A 20310-nucleotide genomic window follows, 5' to 3' on the forward strand; every position below is an offset into this window, starting at 1 on the left:
ATTTATGTGTGACATGGTTGATATTGTGTTTCTCCAACTATATGTATGTATATCTATATATCTATATATGTATATCTATATATCTATATGGAAACAGTTGCTATACAAAATGGGCACCCCAGCATGGCCAGCAAATAGGGACATGCTTTCACAAACTATATATATATAGTTTGTGAAAGCATGTCCCTATTTGCTGGCCATGCTGGGGTGCCCATTTTGTATAGCAACTGTTTCCATATAGAGTGCCTCCTTCTTTACTGGCAATGTGGTGACCACTAATTTGTTGAGCCAATGCATGCACGCGGTGGCCTTTTGGTCCTTTCTTTCATGCCTCCTCCTTCACTTGCCTTGTGATGGACGAGGTAGCTACCAGCATTTTTCAACCAGTGTGTTTCAATACTTTTCTTAAACATTGAAAAGCCATTTTCTAGGAACAGTGATAGAAGACCGCACCATATTTGTTCACGTTTTTTTTCATGATATAGTTATTTGTGCTTGTTGCCAATAATAGTATGGTGTTGTTGTTTTTGATTGGAGTCACTTATTTAAATTTTGTCTGCCTCTGTCATCCATAGGGTTCCTGTTGGTCCTGACGGGACATCAGCAACTGCTTAGTTCATTTATTTGATTTTTTGCCTGCCTTTCAATGGGTCCTCATGTGCCCATGTGAGACACCAACAATTATTTCATTAATTAATCTGATCTGCACCTGTCCGTGCCCCCCTTAGAGCCCCCTGGGTGCACACCAACAATATTTCAATAATTTTCTTGATTTCTGTCGGCCTCCCATTCTATTCCCATAGTGATGAAAAAGTCTTTTAAAGTGCTATATCAACAGTCAGGTATTAGATCTCCCTTTCCCAAGTTAGTAAAACAAATTTCAACCACAGGTGAAAAGCTCCTTTACCATATCTAGCCCTGAACCCCTGTGCAGTGGCCTCATGAAAATAATTGTTCATGAACAAAATCACAGAGAATGCCTATTACATTTACTATTAGCACATTGCAATTGCATAAAAACATTTATAATGACCTAATTTTGTACAAATACCAGTATGATTCTCAATTTCGATAGAATATGAAAACATGTTATCCATTTGCTTCAGACTTTTCCGTTTCTTCGCTCAAATGAGAAGGTACTATTCTAAAGCAACATATTTGTAAGAGATGATGCATGTCATGAACTTTCCAGATCTGAAGCAAGGTCATGGGGGAGCACTTTCAACATTCTCATTATTCATATATGTCAGACATTCACCTGCATGACATCTTGCAACTGGTTATGCAATTTGAAACAGCACTATTTGTGTTAAATACTTTCCATCGACTAGTCAAATTAAAATATGTGAGTCTTTAGAAGAAAATAATTTTAAATAATTTTAAACCTGCCCTTGTTTAAAATTGTTTTTTTTTTTACAGAAGCTGAGCTACATGATTGTTAGTTTTTCACAACTCTATTCAAGCCGAGTAGGTGGAGGTAGGACAAGGTTAATGTGCAAAATGTGGAAAACCCTTTAGAATCTCAAAAGTTTGAAGGAAACAAATGCATGGTGAGATGCAGCATGTAGCCTACTGGCAAGAAGCTAATCAGAGTCAGGAGGCTAAGGCAAAGAGGTTGCAAACTCAGATTTTGTTCTTAAAAATAGTAGCCCGTTTGCCCATATTTTCTAGTTATGCTACTGCATGGGGTACTCAGAAACATTTTCTATGGCGCCAAAAGCTGTGGCTCTTGGTGTTACCGAGTGCTGCCTTGAAATGAAAGTGTTCCTAAAGTTAAATGGCTTAGGACTCCTTAGTTACAGCCTTTCTTCAACTTCAGTTAACCTACACATAATTGCTTTTTTTTAAACATATTTTTCAATGTTAGTGCTGACCAAGTAACCGCATGCAAAAGTCAGGAGGGCCGCATGTTGCCCCCGGGCAGTACTTTGATTGCCACTGTGCTACAGCTTCTGGGTGATACCAACAACGTTGGTCAGAAATGATTAACCCAAAGAGAAGCACAGAGAGCAATTTAATTACCCCCAAAATGTACCTCTTCTGGTTCTCCCACAGACTGAAGGGCGCGTCAATGCACCCCTCTAAATTCAGTTAACAGTGTAATAAGGTCAACTCGGTAATTGAGCTTCATATCAATAAAATGTATAGGGTTTTATTACAAATTTAAAAAATAAGCAGTTCAAAAGGCTCTAAAATGCAAAATTATACAGCGTATGCACAATCTGAAATTATTCTGAGTCACAAATGAGCAGCACAATCAACAGAAAGTCAGGCTGCAACCTCAGTAGTATAGAAAAGTCTCCTCAAAAACTCTCTAAAGTTCTGGTTCATCCCCAAAATAACCAAAAGGTTCTTCTACACATTTCTGCTGTAACATATAAGGAAACCAACAAAATCACCCTGGTGTGAGCAAAATAATTATTCCATTAGTAATTCACACATTACTTTAACACGAGTACCATCTCATTTATGAAAAAACGTATTCAACACCCTTTATGTTACTGTGATCTAGGGATGTTCTAACTAATATGAAATATTTAAACAATAGGAATTTCAGCAAATGAATAGACTAGTGGTTACAGCGAAAGGCAGCAGAAGGGGCCTTGTTACTTTTAAAAGTCATAGAGAACAGGGGAAATTTCACCAAAGCAATTTCATTATAACATTGGAAATAAAATACTACGTTAGGTTGACTGTACTCTGTGGTGCCTGTGGGAAAATGATGTGTGGAGAGGGGAAGCAGGAGTGTGTGACAGTGATGTTATCCATCTTTTCTAAAATGGTGTTTTGCATGAAAATGTGGCATAAATAAAATACCCCAGGAAACCACCCTGGAGGTGATCTGTGAACTCTTTGAAAACAGTAATTGGAACTCAATAACACCTTTTTTTAAAAAGATTTAACAATAGTTACTATTTGCAAGTGCACGGAACATCAATTGCCCCAAGTCTGGCTTGCCTCTATGTGGATTATTTTGAACGACAATGTGTTCTGCATGAAGATTACCCTTTCCACGAGCATATCAAACTATGGAAACGTAATATCAATGATGTCCTCTTGATCTGGATCCGAACAAGAGACGAAGCAACAACATTTGTAGATTGGCTTAATGCCTTAAATCCCTACCTGCGATTTACTTCAACTATAGGTGGCTCAAAGCTCCGATTTTTAGATCTCCTCATATATGAAAAAAATTGTCTTTTGAAGACAGAGGTCTTCTATAAACCTACAGACCGAAACAACCTCCTTCAGTTCCAGAGCTTTCACCCTCGCTCTCTGAAGGAGAATTTGCCAGTGGGCCAATTTCTCCATCTTCAACGCAATTGCTCTGAGATATCAGACTACACTAAACACGTAAAGAAACTCACTAGCAAACTTTGAATGAAAGGATATCCTTCCCACCTGATAAGAAGAGCAGAGAAAAGAGCTCGCCACAGCTAGAGGGACCATCTGTTAGAGTCATCTCAAAGAACCGAAAAGGAGGATAGCTTAATTTGTGTGACAACGTTTAACCCTCTATCCAACAAAGTAACAAAGATAACCAAAGAAGACTGGAAGATTCTGACATCAGGAGGATTACCCTTGGAACCTCCTCTAAACGCCTTTAAAAGAGCTACAGGTATTCGTGACATGATTGTCCATACACGTCCACGCAGCGGGACCCCAATTAACAAACAAACTATACTGTGGCATATTTCACCTCCCACAGGACATTTTCCTTGCAGTAACTGCAGTGTCTGCCGTTTTACCAAAAAAAAACCACCAAACTAGAATTAGGTTTGCAAAGTCCTTGGGAACTAAGGGCCAGATGTAGCAAGGTCCGAGATTGCGACTCGGAAATTGCGAGTCGGTGCGACTCGCAATTTCCGAGTCGCAATCTCGGATGCAGAACCGTGTCTCAGACACCGTCTGCGACTCGCTATAGGGTCGCAAAGACCCACCTCATCAATATTCATGAGGTGGGTCGCATTTTGCGACCCCATAGCGAGTCCCTGCACTCACAGGGATGGTGGCCTGCTGGAGACAGCATACCTCCATGTCTGTGACTGCTTTTTTAATAGAGCAGTTTTTTTTTTTTTAATTGCAGCCCGTTTTCCTTAAAGGAAAACGAGTTGCAATACAAAAAAATAATGAAACCATTTGGTTTCATTTTTTCAGAGTAGGCAGTGGTCCATTGGACCCATGTCTGCTCTGAAAAAATTTTTTAGCGACATTCACAAAGGGGAAGGGGTCCCGTGGGGACCCCTTCCCTTTTGCGAATGAGTTACCACCCACTTCAAGTGGGTGTTAACTGCGAATTGCTTTGCGACCGCTTTTGCGGTCACAAAGCAATTCTATATCATGGTGCGAGTCGCAAATAGGAAGGGAACACCCCTTGCTATTTGCGAGTCTCATTCACATTTTGCGAGTCGGTACCAACTCGCAAAATGTGAATGTGCATCGCGATGGCCGTTTTGCATGGCGCAAACTGCGATTTTCGCAGTTTGCGCCATGCAAAACGGTTCCTACATCTGGCCCATAGAGAACTCTCCAACTGCAACAGCAAGGATGAAGTGTATATGATTAGATGTCCCTGCCAATTCATGCACATTGGATTGACTACAAGAAGAGTAGGTACCCGCATATGTGAACATAGAAGTACCAGCAGATGACAACAGGACACAACCAGACTGACAGATCACTGCATTAGGAACAACTACTCCCCTGCCGACATGGAATGGGTGGTCAGAGATAAATTAAACAAGTCAGCAATAAACATGAAGAAAAAACTGTTACACTACGAACAGAGATGGGTATGGAGATTACACACTGACACCGATGGACTCAATGATGAGATCCAATGGTCAACTCTGCACGACTAACCACCAACAATTTTCATCACTTTCCCCCTTCCTTTTCCCCTTCCCTTCCCCTCTCCCTAGTCATTCTTTGTCTTTCTTGGTTTCTCTCTCTTCGTGTCCCCACTCCACTTCAATCCCTTTTCTTTTCTTTTATGACATCTCTTTTTCTCTGCCTTATGCCAATATGCCAACCTTCTTCAGCACCTTCTCTTTCCATCGTTTTCTAATTCTTTTTCCTTTCTCTCTCTTTGCTCATCCTTTTTTCCTTTCCGAACACTTCCCCCAGACCCAACTACTCTCATCCACCTTGTATCTCCACCCCCCAAACTCTTTTTCCCTGACAACCCTATCCCCACCCTCCACCCTTGTCCCACCTTCTTTTTCAATTTGGGCTCATTTGCCCTTTCCGTTCCTTGATTTGGCAGAAGCCAGTGCATGTAGCTCAGGGACTACATTTCCCATGAGCCCAGGCATCGGCGTAACGTTAGGCACAAGCGCCTACATCACCAAGATGACCCGAGCCTCTAAGACTCCATTTCCCAGAGGCGGGCGCTTCTGCACTCAGCCTCCCTGCCGCGCCCCTCTTACGTGAAAGGTGCGCGACCCTCGAGGCTTAGTGGTTCTCCTCACAGGAGTCCTACATAAAGAACGCCACGATCCCTCGTGCATCGGAGAAAAGCAGTTAGGACGCAAGGCGCTTAGGTCAGCCTACGAGATGCTGCCAGTGGAGTAGTAAGTATGCCCCCGTGGGGGCACATGAGACTAGCAAAATTATAAATTGAATTGTGTCTGAATGTTTGTCATTGATGTTTTGCTTGTGATTATCCTGAGCAGTGTTCCCTAATCTCTCACCGATGTTCCACAATTGTTAAACCAACCTCGTTTTCTTATTTAGACCATAAGCTGACTACCTTGAATGCAGAGATACACTATTTAAAACTATCAGGTTTACCCTGAGCTTATAATATCCTTAAAACTACCAGGTTATTCTGAGCCTATGCTAACATTGAACCCTTGTTCCTCTGTAGAGTGTGACTTTAAGGGGCAACTCCTCTTTGCATGTTCCCAGACTTGAGGCTAACCACCTCTCCTCTACTGGGTAAGAATCAAACCCTCCCCCCTTCCCTCCACCTCCTTCCCCCCATCCCTATCAACCCAGGACAATTATTTTGTGAAAAAATGTGAGTGCGACCCACAGCATGGTTTTTTACATCTTAGTGTGCAGTGATGGGTAGTGGAGTGTCACATACACTTTATATTCCATTGCTTGATTTCTTGTTCCCTTTGCTCTTACTTTAGGCTTTACCTATCAGTACATCCAGGTAGACCCAGTGTGCATTTTAATATATTTGCTCACCCAGTAGCACTCCCTACTAGCCTCGTAAATATTAGGGATCCCTGACCCTGAAGAATGCCACAGACCGTTCACGGCTCTTAGAGAGGGCAGAAACATGTTGGTCCCATTTTCCCTCTAAGACATTTTGAATCATTATATCCAAATATGTCTCTAATTGTTCCTTTTAATCTTACCAACAAACACCTCCATTAAAGTACTACATCAATTAGGTGATCTGTTAGGTAATTTCAGCATCTTTTTTAATCTTCCAACTGGATCCCTCGACTTATCCAGACAGATAAATTTCAGCACTCCCTCGGAGTTCATTTAACAAAGAGGTTGAGTCCGCCCAGGTAGTATCATCTTACCTGGGTGGGGCTAGGTAGTCATATGATGAAGCATGACACTATAATGTGTGTGAGACCACCTAGTCCACAAAGGGAACTCCCTTACCCACCTCTCAATTCACTTAACTGCTACTGCGGTGTCCAATGTCCATGTAGGAGACAGACGAACCGGCTTTACACTCTGAACCAAACTAGGCTAATAGAGATTGGTCCTTCACATCACCAACACACTTTGTGGTAAAGTTGCTTAAGTATGAGACCTTGTGTGGGGTTAATATACTCCCAATTCTCTCCTCCTGTGTTTTAATAAATAAGACACAATCATGAACATGCTTCTACACATCATATGAAATGTATTTTAATTGCAAATATATCAACACATCCTATACGTAAATGATATATAATAAGAGAAAATATTAATAATCAATGTAAGTGCACAAAATAGGAATCCAAAAAAGCAATCTTACAAATCCCCTTGAATATTCCACAAACAATGAAACAATGATAAAACTTTATTAGTCAGAAACGAATTCATTCTGCATCCCTTTTTGCTTCTTTCTGGAAATCTCCGCCACCCTTTGCAACTGGTTGTAAACATGACCCTTCATATTCTATATCTTCCAGTCCATTTCCTCTTTAATCATCTCTCTTCATCTTATACCCACAGTTTTAATAAAACACCCAGAAATACTAAATAAAAGAAACAAAACAATTGCACATATCATTCTATTTATTATTGGGTTTAATATGAGTCACTAAGTCCTCCCTCTCAAATTATCAATCCATTCACCCACCTTACTAAAACCCTTCCTTATCAACTAACTCAGGATCCTACAGCTTCCCATATACCATGTTCCTCTAAAGACTGAGGGCCTCACTTACGAGGCCCTAGCGGCACACTGCACCACTGGAGTGTTATTTATTTTTACGCTAAGGTGGCACAGTGTGCCATCCTATATTTACAAGGCCATGCAAAGCTTCCTTACGTGGCTTTTCATGGCCTTGTAAATATGGATCCCTTTCATGCATAACACTGCCTGAAAAGGGTGTTCAATGGGTGTTGCTTAGGTGTTTTCAGGCAACACCCAGGAAACCCAAAGGAATCTGATGCATTCCCAGATTTACAAGTCTGGGAATGTGTCAGACACCTATGCCACCTCAGAGATGGCGTAAGAATGAAGCCACAGGGAGAATTATCTTTATTTCTCCTCATTTTTAACTCTTTCTAGCCCACATCGAAAGAGAAAAAAAACCTCTTGTGATTGTTTTTTTACAGGAAGTTGTACCTTCCTGCACAGAACAATCATCCCTGCAATGCAGGCATCCTTGCACCATGGTGCAAGTGTTCCTGCATTGGCGCTAGACAGCAATTTGTGCACCAGCACAGGGAGAGAGGACACAAATGTGCAGTATCTTGTAGCTACAGTGAATTTCTGCCCTTACCCAGAGGCACAGGAGAAGTGCAGCCAGCCACTTGCTGCGCTGTCCTGTTCCATTGGCCTCATAAATGATGCTCTGAAGCTTGTGAGAGATATGGGTTAGATGTGTGATGCAATTATTAATAACAGAACTGTTATTAGGGATGAAACTATCTGAAGCATCTTTGAAACTTTAGTACTTTGCAAACACTGTCTTCCTTTGCAAGTAGGATATCTACTGCTAAGCAGTTCTGCATAACCATAGCTCTAATAGCTATTAGTTCAGAATTTATGTGAGTTAGTTCTGGTTAGAAATTGTTTTTTTGGTTGACTGGGGTGTTAACCCGGGTCAAGCAACAGCCACAAAAAGTCACTAAAATGACCTGTGCTTAACCCTGGTTAGTGTGGCACAAAAAAGTCATGCTTAACATAGAGGCAATGATCAAAGTAGGCAGCACACAAACAGTAATACATTGAAAACACGACACTAGAAAATTCCCAAACCAATTGAGTAAAAATAGAGCAAATGTAACAAATTATTTGACACCAAAATGACAAAAAACAATCAGTAGAATTGAAGTTATGAATTTTCAAAGTTTTTAATAAAAGCTAGCGCCTAAAGGATGAAAGCGCCACCTGCAAACATATAGTGGTGTGAGACGTGATCAAAGTAAAAAAATATGACTAACCACAATGGAGCGCAGTTCAGAAACAAGAAGTGGACTACACCTGGTCAGCGCTTACCAGGTTCAACAGGGCAAGGCTGTGAGAGGTGTCCGATGATGAGCATCATAGTTGGATAGCCTTGGGTCGAAGCTGCAGTGAGGATTTGTATGTTTGGACTTAGGGCCTGATTACGACCTTGCTGAAGGGATTACTCCATCACAAACATAATGGATATCCCGACCGCTTTCTTACAAGTTCCATTATAACCTATGGAACTTGTAATACAGCGGACGGGATATCTGTCACGTTTGTGACAGAGTAATCCCCTCTGCCAAGGACATAATCACACCCTTAGTCTCTAAAACGGAAGTTGAAAATCTCCAGCGGGGCTGGGCAGAGGGCTGTTGCTCAAGACAGGTCCACACTCTCTCCGATTTACTCAACCTTACCAACTTTAAGGGGTTCATGACGCACCATGCACATTTCACTTCTTCTTTCTTTCTCTAGTGTCGAACTAGGGTGTTAATTGGACAATATACATTTTTCCTATTCCTTGATTTGTTCTCTTACAGCCTTTTCATGTCCTCAATCTCTCACAACCCTCACTATTCTCATTGTATTCCTTAATAAATTAAGGCTCTTCTTTACTCAAACCACACTCATACCCCTTTTTAATAGTTTTAGTTTCATTCTTACTTTGTATAATAAGTTTCAAGAATTTACCATATCTAATAGCAGTGTTAGGCTTTCCATTCTCCAAGATATGCAAGTCCTCCAGTGACACATTAAAATACGATAAGTAACAATCATTATTATTAAATATGCTAATAAATTCTGTACAGATACACAATACAAAATTGGAAGGTACATCTAGGTGACACCCCCAGCTGCATAAGAGGGAAGGAAAGTTCAAATTAAACAATTCTTGACCTTCCTTATGTTGGATTATTCAAGTGCCATTTCAGTATTGATGCTATCTTGAAATCTACTAACCACTACTAACATGTTATGTTTCACTTTATTATATACTGAAGTTAATTTCTCGAAGCATGTCCCCCAGAGATAGTAAGCATGACAACAGGAAAACTAAGATTAGTATTATTACTAATTAAATGATAAGACCAGTAATTTTACAGCATTTGCAGTACTCCCTCTTCTACTAAGATAACAATTTAATTATGAGGCTCAAAACTTCTTAAGTTATCAAACATTTTCTTTAAAACATATGAGTTATCTGTTCTTATTATTTCTTTCTTAATAATCAAACAAAAAGAACAATCTTTCTGTTTTCAAAACATCTTTCAGTTCATGCTCTCACCATGGTTTCTTTCATTTTAATTCACTAGAAAAAGTTCCAATATTTACAGTCTCTAAACTTTTCAAGCTGGTTCTTCTTCTTCTGGCTCTCTTTTATTTTAAACTCACTTTCAAAGCTGTACAGACAATGAGATACTGGGCTTTAAGCCTTGGTCTCTGAATTGTCTTCTTCCTAAACTGTACCTAGGTATATCCATTCAGACATTGCATATTTTATATTAGGGGATCTCTTTCTCACTGGTCTTTTGGCAACAGGTGATTCACTTCCTCTATTTTCTTAGTCCGATTCTATTGCTTCAGACTTTCATTGACTGGCTTACTCTCTCTTGTTTTTCTGGCTGACAGTGTTTTCTTTTGCAGTTTCTTTTCAATCACGTATTTCCATGTTATATTTTCTCTTTCACCTACTTTTTCACTCACTGATGGACGAGAGCAAGGATCAGTCTGAACTGCACAATTCGCTGGGAACTGTTTTTTTCCACTTCGTTTATTTCTTCTTGCTATCACTCATGGCAGTGACATTGTAACAGCTCTTCACACAGATCCCTTCTTTATCACCACTTGTCATGGTACCAGGCTCTTCACCAGAGCTCCCATCTTCACTGCTCTGGATTTTTATAATTATACCTTTATTTTCACCATTTCCAAAATTTTCACCAGCATTTTCACACTGCCTCCTCAGGATCCACACTTCAAACTTAGACTTGACTCTGAATCAGTGATTGTTTTCACCATCTCTTCATTTGTTGCCTTTACTCTCTCCATGTGAGCAGCATAGATTCACTGCAGGATCCATAGATACTTTATTGCAGAGTTAGTAATCAGGATCACGTGATAGGGCCCACGTCAGCACTTATCCAAGCAGTTGTTTGTGATGTGTTTTGGTCCACTATCTAGTCTCCGGGGATTCAGTCCCCATGGTATTTTTAAACAGTTCCTTCACATATAGCAGGACTGTGTATTAGACCAACATGAACTGCAAAATATAGAGACTTATATTATCAGTAAGTGGGTAGTTCACACTACCACATACAACCCATAAATTGGCCAGGTAAAAGATGTTACTGGCAGCATTGAACATGACACTTTGATTCGCAGGAAATATGTAGAAACAGATCTAACCCTTTCAGTGGTCACACTTGCATGCTCGAGGTGTACCCAAGAAAGATACAACAAGGCATTTTCAAACATTTATTGAAATGATTGCAATCTTGTAAAGAAAGCATGAGCTCCAATTATTCGAAAGATGAGACATGTTACTGTTATTAGCATTACTAGAATGGTGAACAATAAGAACAAATCATTGATGTTACATGATTTTTGTGTTTGCTTACTCCTATCTGTAGCTAATACTACACTAATGTGAGCATAGCGGGCTAACCCTTCTGTTAGATCAGTTGGGATAGATTAGCCCACAAATTTTAATGTATGAGGTATCCATACTACAGGACAGTAGCTCAGAGAACCTACAGCAGGGCATGTCCATCACCATTTTGCCTTGTTATGGAACATCCATTGCAGAGCAACAAAAATAGGACAAAAACAGCAATTATCAGAAATTATACCAACGAAATACTTCCAAAAGAGAGACAATCCAAGTACAGTCTGAAATGCATTAACAAACCCCGACCCAATCGCTTTAAATAAGTGGACTACACCAGAAGTGCTTGAAGCATTAAAAAATGTGTTGCACAAGATCACTAACAAGCAGCAGCAAATTAGTGTGCAGCAGCAATTGTACGTCTAAAGGTGACCAAGCAACTTATCAAAGTTAATCAAAGTTATCAATGTTAATTTTAGAAAACAGGGATTGTCGATCAAAGATTAGTTCCCCAGCAGTGTGTGCTGGTGGGACTCACACATTCATACAGGAAGTCACAACCTTGCAAACTGTTACAGTGTAGGGGATGCCTGACTTCATTCCACAGCAACCTTGGTCTCTCAGAATCAAGTAACATGCATTTGAAAGTAACAAAAATACTGGCTTAATCAAGGATACAGGAACACCCTTCAAATAACATGCCACATTAGCAATGGATACATTGCATGCTATCTCTTTACAAAGTAATGAATAGCCTAGGGAAACCCTGCATTGATTCCCACTAAAAAGTCACCACTCAGAAATGTTTAAATGAAGGGAAGAAACCACGTTTCATGCATTAAATTTCCAACCATATGTTCGTATTCGGCCTATTGGAAGTTGTTTCAAACAAGACCTAAAATGAAATGGACAGATCCTTAGAGAAATGAAACCATGGATTAACCATACATCTGAAGGCATTTCAGCTACAGTAAAGGGAAGTTTTTCTAAAAACCATATTTCAAGCATAATGTAAGTTGTGACTTTCTTTGCCAGTACCTGTTTGAAACATGACAAGTTATGCAGTATAAACAATTCTGTTGCATACATGGCACTCTATTTGATCTTAAAACCTGCAATGTCAAGCTCAACTGAAAAAATCAATCTCAATTTATTTTGACCCTGTAAAGTGCAGACATGTCATTTTGTATAATATCACATGCAGACGACACAATGATATTCAGTTAATAAATACTAATAGATAGTCTCAGCATGCCATTATCGGCAACAGCTATTGCCTTTTCTACATTTTCTTTATCAATTGGAAAGAATCTTTCAGTAGCTTCCTAATGGGAAATTTTCCAGATCTCATTCTTAGCAGCATATAGAAAACGTTTTGAACATGGAGATCTGGGACCGAATAGGAAATCTTGCAAATCCATGTTATCAAAAAGAAGAGATAAATGTTGCTTAACAGTGGACAATGTGGCATGTTCTAGCCATTTCTGGAATAACTTATGCACACTGTAGGTAGTTACTACACCTCAGTGTTGTGACTGAACAATATGGGGTCTGATCTGCTAGCTTTACGAGCCTTAGAAGAGCTTAAAAAATGTGAATTGCAACTATTAGTGTCAACCGGCCATACCAACCACCCATCTGAATAGTAAAGTGAAGAACTGTATGTACCATTCTGCACCATTTCGTTAAACTGGTCTTCTGTGAGATTGATGTACTGTTGCCATTAATCCCATTGTGCAACTGAAGGAATGTTTGGTGTATTTATATATTAAGCATTAGGCAAACCAAGACATATAGGGCCTGATTAGGACCTTGGCTGAGGAGATTGCCCCATCTCAAACGTGATGGATATCCCGCCTGCCGTATTACAAGTTCATTATAACCTATGGAACTTGTCATATGGTGGGCGGGATAGCCGCAAAGTTTGTGGCAGAGTAATTCTCTCCACCAAGGTCGTAATCATGCCTATAGTCTGTTGTACTGTCTTGTTTATTGGTCGCAGAGCGGGCGTCAGCCACTGGTGATGCCCACAGTACCTTCCTGGTGCAGGTCACGACCAGTGGTGGGCACCAGGGAGGGGGTTAAAAAATGTACCAGAGGATTATATTTTTTTTAGAACCCCAGGAGATGCAATGCATGTAGACATCATATTTTTCCCCACCGGAGCAGTGGAGGAGCACTCTCCCTACTCCAATAGGAAAAAAAGGCCAAAACAGCCTCCCCAGATAGAACCATTTCCTGGCCATGGATTGCAGCACGGCTACGATCCATGGCAAGGAAACGCCCCTAGGCACCAGGGATCTTGTTTGGGGGTTCGGCCTCCATGTAAATAGGCCACCCCCCAAAAAAAAATACGTTGAGGTTCTTCTTGGGGGCGATCGTGCCCACCAGGTAATGAAAAACGTAAAATAAAATTAAATTAAAAATGGTGGGGTCGGCCCTTTGCAACGGGCCGACCCCTGGGGTAATTTTGTGGCAATAGTTTTCCCTGGGAGGGGGAATATTTTTTTTTTTTTTTTTAAATGTTGGGGTCAGCCCTTTGGCTGAGCCCCTATGTGGCCTTTTTTTTTTTTTACATGTGTGCCTTGCCACGATCGGCCCAGGGAAAGCACACATGTATAAAAAAAAAGTGATATAGAGAGTCAGTCTTTCTTTGTATATATACTTAGCGAGAGACAAATTTCCATGGATATGTAGAATATGTAGATGTATATATATATATATATATATATATATGCATATATATATATATATATATATATTACATGTGTTGTTTTCCGGGAGCCACAATAGGCCTCCCGGGAAACGACACATATATAAAAGGGATAGAGAGAGAGAGAGAGAGAGAGAGAGAGAGAGAGAGAGAGAGAGAGAGATAGAGAGAGATAGAAATAGATGTCTTTTGTCTAGTGGCAGTTTTGACGCCATAAAGTAGTGCAGATGGTTTATTTGCCTGCTGCAAAGGATATACATGTGTATGTATTTAGCTGAGTGGATTAGTAAATCCAAGCACTACCTGGGCGTTAAAACAAATTAAATGTATGTGCGAGGGGGCTATAGAGATATGAGGGGCCCTTTTGCTGGGTGGTACTGAGGGAAGTAGAAGAGGAGGTCATGGGAGCAGAGCACCAAAAATGAGTGTCGCACTGGGTACCACCAGTGCTAAAGGCTGTGATGATGGGTATGTGGTAAGGTGAAGTAATACTGTCTCTTATTTGTTTTTTTCAGTGTCTTCAGATAATCTGCCGAGTCGGAGAAGAAGCGAAGGTAAGGTGACGACATTTAATGTTGGACACATCACACACCCCCACGATCAATTTTGTGGCTCTATCTGCCTTCTATGTAGGCTAATACTTTAGATGGACAGTTTAGCCAGTAGCAGAAATGATGTCTCATTGAATGACTGCTGCTCAAGCCCTAACTTAGGTTATGGAGGATAGCTCTGAGGCAGGATCAGAGACTGAGACCGCATCTGAGGGAGAGGACAAAGGGGCAGAATCTGACAGTGTTTTTTCAGTCGGCAGAGTCCCATCCAACGACACCTCTTCCAGTGATTCTGAAGGAGACGATGATGTAAGCCATGCTGTCCCTTCGCAAGCACTGTCTGTGCATAGGGAACATCGCAAGAATTGCCTAGCATATCTCCCTTAGTTTCAAAGGTAGATATGCTCTCTCAGCTCGAGGAATCACTTTGTACGGCATACTCGGACAACTCCAACTTGCATTCACAAGCAGGAAGGAGTTGGATTTAGCACAGTGAGTGTGCTAAAGGCGCATGAAAAACATTTTCTTCGTGAGCCTCGGATGACTGTCATGGGAGTCATTAGTAAAGGTTTGTTATGTATGCCTTCGGTAATGTTCATGAAGAAGGAGGCGGTTACTTGACAGGCGGTAAAATGTAGTCAAACGTATTCCATCCTGTGTCATGAATGTGATGAGCTCTTGTCTGGCAGTGGTAAGTTAATATGAGTACAGTGATTGGTTAGATTGAGCCCGTGGCCAGCGGTATAAAAGGGTTTTTTGTTGTGCATGAATGGCATGTGAATGGACCATAAAGAAGTTAGTGTCTGGACGTGACTTTATGGCCCACCTTCAGATACTTTGAGAAGTATTCATGCTTTGAACCATAATTTCGAGAGGTGCTAAAACCAACCAGTGTGACTGGTGGATTCACTTTAACATACTAGTACCAGGGTGCAGGACATGCGTGGCTTTCACTTTTGCCTTGCATTTCAGTGAGCGGAAGTCCCGGAATCTGCAGGCAGCCACACATTTTCTACCACCCAGCGTTCCACTAAGTCTCCAGAGAAAAACATCCTCAATTTAGTGAGTGAGCAACTGACCACAACAGGGAAGTCACCTGGGTATTTGGTCCTGGGCCCGCCAACCATATATTAAAACCTAACAAACCCAGACATTTCTGAAAACTAGACACCCGAGGTAGTCCACGGAAGTGTGGCATGTTTGGATTTCACAAAGTTTTCTTACACAGAATATCCTGCAAAAGTGAAATGTTGATCAAAAACACTATTTTCCTTGCTTTGTCATCACAGAAACTACAGGAATGTGAAGGGATCCACAAAATTCCTACCACCCAGTGTTTCTCCACTTGTCCTGATAAAACAATACCCCACTTGTGTGCCTGTGCCTAGTGCCTGGGTCAGGAATGGATCACTCCAGGGTAAAATGTAGCATTCATGCAAGGACTACCATTGGCCCATGTGAGATCCATTCCTGTCGCAGGCACTAGCCTACTCACACAAGTGAGGTACCATTTTTATCAGGAGACTTGGAGGAATGCTGGGTGGAAGGAAGTTTGTGGCTCCCCTCAGATTCCAGAACTTTGTATCACCGAAATGTGAGGAAAGGTGTTTTTTTGCAAAATGTTCAGGTTTGCAAAGGATTCTGGGTAAGAGAAGCTGGTGAGAGTCCCACAAGTCACCCAATCCCAGATTTCCCTAGGTGTCTAGTTTTCAAAAATGTACAGGTTTGGTAGGTTTCCCTAGGTGCCAGCCGAGCTAGAGGCCAAAATCCACAGCTAGGCATTTTGCAAAAAACAGGTCAGTTTTCTTTCGGAAAATGTGATGTGTCCATGTTGCATTTTGGAGTATTTCCTGTCACGAGCACTAGGCCTACCCACACAAATGAGGTACAACTTTTATTGGGAGACCTGGCGAAACGCTGAGTAGAAGGAAGTTTGTGGCTCCTCTTAGATTCCAGAACATTCTATCACTGAAATGTGAGGGGAAAAGTGTTTTTGTTGCCAGACTTTGAGTTTTGCAAAGGATTGTGGGTAACAGAAGCTGGTGCGACCCCCACAAGTCACCCATCCTGAATTCCCCTAGGTGTCTAGTTTTCAAAAATGTATAGGTTTGCTAGGTTTCCCTAGGTGCCGGCTGAGCTAGAGGCTAAAATTCACAGCTAGCCACTTTGCAAAAAACACGTGAGATTTCAATGGAAATATGTGATGTGTCCATGTTGCTTTTTGGTGCGTATCCTGTCGCGGGCACTAGCCCTACCCACACAAGTGAGGTACTATTTGTATTGGGAGACATGGGGGAACACAGCATAGAAGAACAAGTGTTACTGCCCATTGTTTTTCTCTACATTTTCTCCTTCCAAATGTAAGACAGTGTGTAATAAAGAAGTGTATTTGAGAAATACCCTGTAATCCATATGCTAGTGTGGGAACTCTCGAATTCAGAGATGTGGAAATACCCACTGCTTTTCAACACCTTATCTTGTGCCCATTTTGGAAATTCAAAATTTTCCTTGATACCTATGTTTCACTCTTTATATTTCACCAAAGGAATTACTGTATACCCCGGTATACAATGAAAACCCATTGCAAGGTGCAGCTCATTTATTGGCTCTGGTACCTAGGGTTCTGTTTATATCCCCGCAACCAGAAGATTCTAGCAGACATAACAGGGTATTGCTTTTAAAAATCTGACATTGCAGGAAAAAGTTACAGATAAAATGTGAAGAGAAATGGCAGGATCTTTTTACCTAAATTTCATTTTTTTTTATTTCTGCTGTTATTTTCTGTAGGAACACCTCGTAGGATCTACACAAGTGACCCCTTGCTGAATTCTGAATTTTGACTACTTTTCAGAAATGTTTATCTGTCCGGGATCCAGTATTGGTTTCACACCCATTTCTGTCACTAACTGGAAGGAGGCTAAAAGCAAATAAAATAGTAAAAATGGGGTATGTCCCAGTAAAATGCCAAAATTGTGTTGAAAAATGTGTTTTTCTGATTCAAGTCTGCCTGTTCCTGAAAGCTGGGAAGTTGGGGATTTTAGCACTGCAAATCCTCTGTTAATGCCATTTTCATAGAAAACAGCACATGCTTTCTTCTGCAGTCCTTTTTTCCTATTTTAGAAGAAAACAAAAACCTTGCTATATTTTGGCTAATTTCTTGGTATCCTCCAGGGGAACCCACAAATTCTGGGGATGTTTAGAATCCCCAGGATATTGGAAAAAAGGACGCAAATGTGGCGTGGATAGCTGATGTGGACAAAAAGTTATGATGGCCTAAGCGCAAATTCCCTCAAATAGCCAAAAAAGGGCTCGGCACGGGGGAGGCCCAGCAGCTAAGGGGTTAAAAATATAATTTGTTGAGGAATCAAACATGCCCTAACTAAGGCATCATTGATCTGGACCTGCCAGTGTCCTCTTCCCTAAATTATTTTCAAATCAACATTGTCCTCAAACTATTTGTAATCTTGCATGCTCAATTTGGAAATGAACAAATCAGTATAAATCAATATTGTTTGTGTTAGCATGTTTATCTTTGCTTTGGAAGACATACGCCTATAATAAAATGAAATTGTGTCTGTGGGGACATGACTAAAAAAAATAAGGGAACTTTTTAAAATAATGATTGGTACTCCCTGCAGACGGTGTTAGGCAGTTTTCCCACTGTATATAGTTAAAAACAGCCCTTATAGTACTTGCACTATGTAAATAACAATGAGAATAATGATGGTGACAAAACATTTCAGCATAGTGTGCAGAATTCACACTCACTCTCAAATACTGTATAAGATTCTACTTCAGATAACATGTTTAAAACAGTCGCAACATCCCAATTACCAGATACAGAGACTGAGTTGACAACATTGCCCACAGCAATCTTAAAAAGATATGGCATTTGCAAAGTTTCTGTGGGACCAAAAATGTCATGGAGGATTTTATCCGAAATAATACCATCAATGATGTGAAATGCAGTAATATTCACAAGGAACAAGACTCTTCGGACCTTATTTGCTGTCACCTAGTGTTAAGCTCTACTCAAGTCAGTTGGTTAATGCACCCACTGCAGAGGTCTTGACAGAACGAGAATGTCACAGATGACAATCCTGACATAGCTTTTTAACCTCTTCATCTCTGCAAGGTTGATGCAAATGAATTATACAGATTTTATTAAAAATCTCACCTGCTTTGCAGCACTATGAACTGGCAGAACATGTATTACAAAGCGCTATCTAAAAAAAATTAGTTATTCTCAGACTGCACCAACAAGCACCAGATAAAGAACCATAGGGGAGAGGATGTGGTATAAGGGCTAGAGTTTACAACTTTGGAGTGGGTGAACACAGTTTGAGCCTTGATCATGGTATGTACGTCAGCAAAGACAGTACTTCCTGTCATGCAATCTTCAACTGGGGGAATCATACCAAGTAGAAGACACATAGTGAGAATTCTATTTTTATTTTGGGGTCCAGTATAAATAAACTCTGCTTTAAGCTGTTTTTTTGTGTTATACACAATGGAATTTCCTCCTGTTTGGTAGGTATTTCACCCATAACAGCATTAATAGTAACTGGACTGATGACAGGCACAGCTAAGTGTGGCTGCCCAGCTTGAACAGCATTTGCTGGCAAATTTGTTATTGTATGCACAACAAACTGCATTAGATGTCAATACAATCTAATTAAATGTGTATATAATGCACATATTTTGACATTATTTAATGGTCCTAAATTTGGATATGGTGAGCAGTCAGCATTGACTGACCAGGTTGCCCCAGCGAGACTCCGTCTTATGTAGTGTAGTGTGGGAGAGTGACTTGGTGCCAATTATGATGTTCCAGCAAAGTTAATGGTATTTCTAAATATTCATAAGGTCTTTACATCAGAAATTGTTGCCTCAGTGCATGTGTGGAATGTTTTTCCTGATTTATGAAAGGTTAACGCGGTTAACGCCGCCTTTGCATAATTTTTTGATGTAAAAGTGGTGCAAACTTACAAAATATCACTTTATTTTGTAAGTTTGCACTGCTTTTGCATCACAAAATGACGCAAAGCGGCGCTAGCTTTCAGAAATCAGGCCCTTAGTGTGTTAATGTCTACTGCAGTGAACCCATGAATAAAACACTTTAAATTTAGAAGTTGTGAGTTACTTTTTAACCACTTAAACTGCACTGCACTGTTTTAAGTGGTTAAAAAGTAACTCACACCTTGGATCGACCTTTGTTCTTTATAATCCTTCACCTCACTTCAGTATTGTTTCTATGTATTTTCACCTCTTGGGACCAATTGAACCAGGATCATTAAATCTTTTGCATGAATTTCTGATTTTTCACATTTCGGTGTTGCTTCATTCTAATTCTTCTTCATAACACTGAATTACCTTCAGTTGGATCTTGTTTCCTTTTCTTTCAGTCTTGAGAAAGCCCCGGCCTACGCGCCTGGTGGGGCAAATCACGTGTTGGCTGACTCCCATGGTTCCTTTCTGGATTTATTTCTGATGTATTTCGTTTTGGAAATCATTCATTTTCTCCATACAAAATAAACCAATTTATTTGGATCAATAACAACGCTGTTTGTAATCCTGTCCACCCGAACTTATTGCATTTATGGTATTTGGACCTTAAATACAGACTTTATTCAGTGGGGCTTTACCACTTTCCTCAGTCATACTATGGAGGGGTAATCCTTTTAAAGGTTCAAGCTTGAAAAACCTGCAGACACAATTTGGTGTTTTCTATTAAGCTGAGCTACAGACATCTCCATGTAGAGGTGAAAAGAAGCCTTGGGTACACAAGAACAACCTACTC

The 20310-nt window shown here is 40.5% G+C and overlaps 1 long non-coding RNA gene across 1 annotated transcript in view; it reads left to right on the forward strand.

Annotated features, from left to right (window-relative positions):
* Positions 1 to 5452: 5452 nt before the first annotated feature.
* The window catches only part of LOC138288509 (uncharacterized), a 78984-nt gene continuing 64126 nt past the window's right edge, over positions 5453 to 20310 (forward strand). Inside the window, exons 1-2 of the long non-coding RNA XR_011202424.1 lie at positions 5453 to 5573; positions 14475 to 14513. This is a non-coding gene — a long non-coding RNA (uncharacterized lncRNA). The remainder of the gene's footprint in view (positions 5574 to 14474; positions 14514 to 20310) is intronic.

This window comes from Pleurodeles waltl, chromosome 4_1 (genome assembly GCF_031143425.1).
Source record: "Pleurodeles waltl isolate 20211129_DDA chromosome 4_1, aPleWal1.hap1.20221129, whole genome shotgun sequence".
NCBI classification, from domain to species: domain Eukaryota; kingdom Metazoa; phylum Chordata; class Amphibia; order Caudata; family Salamandridae; genus Pleurodeles; species Pleurodeles waltl.